The following is a 1949-nucleotide window of genomic DNA, read 5'->3' as shown; positions in this document are numbered from 1 at the left end:
CTCCAGTCCGTGCCCCACGGCACCGTGACGCGAACACAGGACCTGGGTCGGTCGCCTCCGCGGCTGAGGCCAAGAGCTACCTCTTCAGACTAACCCTCGCAGGACTCGAAGCGTTTGACGAGGCCACGGCCTCGGGAAGCAAAGGTCAGGACAGGCCTCCCCCCGAGCTAAGTAATTTCTGCGCACAGGCGTGTGGCACAAAGGCACAATAGCGGGATAACGGAAGCAGCACGACAATTAACAACAATAGTCCAAGCACGCCCCCGCGGGGCCCTACACTACTGTCTCTTTGTGCAGGAAGAGGAAAAAAGAACAAAATAGGCGCGACTCGCCCGACACCAACTCGTGAGGAGGACTGGAGCTGCCTCCGGAGCTCAGGGGGACTCCATCTCGCGCTTCACCGGGGAGCGACGGCGGGCAGACCCGCTACCTCCCTCCAGGCTGGCGCGGCGGCACGGAGGCTAATCGCGGCCACCACTAGAGGAGCCGCTGCCCGAAGAGGAGCCGTCGAAGCTCGGTGAACCATGAGCGCTGCCAACCACGCGCGCGCTATCATCTTCATCATCGCTGGGGCTGGACCCACGGCCACGGTCGTCGTTCTCGGGGCAGCACCCAGCGCGGCGACCGTCTTCCCCAAACACCCTCACGTAGAGAGTGGCATCACCATCAAACTTGAAGTACAGGGTGCACCGCCGGCTCAGGCCAAGCGCGCGGGCAAAAGTTTGCCAGCCGCGGGTTAGGGCCAGGCTGTCAGCTGTAGAAACATCCAGCGAAGCCCATGAGGCTCGGCTGCAGCAACCGTCCGCCTGAAGCCAGAGGCCGCCCGGGGCGCCAGCCGGAAGCTCACCTAGGAGGAAGCGAGGGAGTTGGAGCCAGGTGCTGGCCGGTTCCGCCGACCACACAACGAACTCCGGTAGGGCCTCTGCCGAGTGGGAGCGACGCCTAGGGGGTCGCATGGCCATAGCGCGCCCCCCAGCGGCGGCCTGCCGCCCGTCACCCCGCAAGAGATCACCTCCATGGCCGCGAGGAGCCGCCGTGGGAGTTGTAGGATGTTTGCGTGGACGACCGCGACCGCGCTTGGGCAGGGGAGGGTCAGGCCCCGCCTGGCGTGCCTTCCCTTTCTCCGCGGCCGAGAACCTCTTTGGTGGAGCCATGAAGAAGAAAGGGAAGCAAGAGGGGATGGACCAGAAGGGCAGGCGCCGTCCCGTACTTATAGCCAGAGGAGGCCAACCGCCGGCCTCCACGATCACAGGTAATCATGACCCGCTTTGCATGCAGGGAATTGTCAGTTCGCACAGTTGCCGAGGCGTCGTGGGGGAGCGGAGCAGCCAACGTCCAATCAACCGCCACGCGGCGCCTGAGGCCATAGGCTGTTAGGGCCCGTGGCCCTTCGCACTTGCCCCTTCGCTTCTCTGCTCAGCCAAGTCCGGGCGCGCCTTGGGCCCGGGGGCTACTGTCGGCGTTCTGGGAACGGGGGTCCCCAGACTTGCCTGCCTGCGGCCTGCAGCGTGGCTCAAAGGGCGGCCCAGGACGGCCCATCTTCATCAGCATGAGCTCAAGACCCTCGCGAGGGACCAAGCCTCGCGGGGAAGATGACGGGAGGCTTCCTCAGGCACGGCCTCGTCATGCTGGCTCGCGAGGAGGCGGAGAGATCAAGGCGAGGCACCTCGCGAGGTGCCCATGATGCAAGCCATGACCACCAAGGGCGCCAGGCGGGTGCCAACCCACGCAGTGTCCTTCCTTCCTCTTTGGTGCAAAGGGAGCAAGCGCAGGCGAGGGCATCAGGCAAAGGCATCCATTTCGGTGCAACGAGACCAAGACCGTCGCAACGGCAGGAAGGAAGTCATCGTGGAGCCCAGGAGGGCGTCACCGCCAGAGCCTTTGGCAGGCGAGGACCAACTTTAGTCAGGATAAGTGTACTAGATGTTCCCCTTCAAAATGGCCAATTG

This window comes from Triticum aestivum, chromosome 3B (genome assembly GCF_018294505.1).
Source record: "Triticum aestivum cultivar Chinese Spring chromosome 3B, IWGSC CS RefSeq v2.1, whole genome shotgun sequence".
Classification (NCBI taxonomy): Eukaryota; Viridiplantae; Streptophyta; class Magnoliopsida; order Poales; family Poaceae; genus Triticum; species Triticum aestivum.
The sequence above is the reverse complement of the archived record's forward strand: the minus strand, read 5'-3'. Positions refer to the sequence as shown.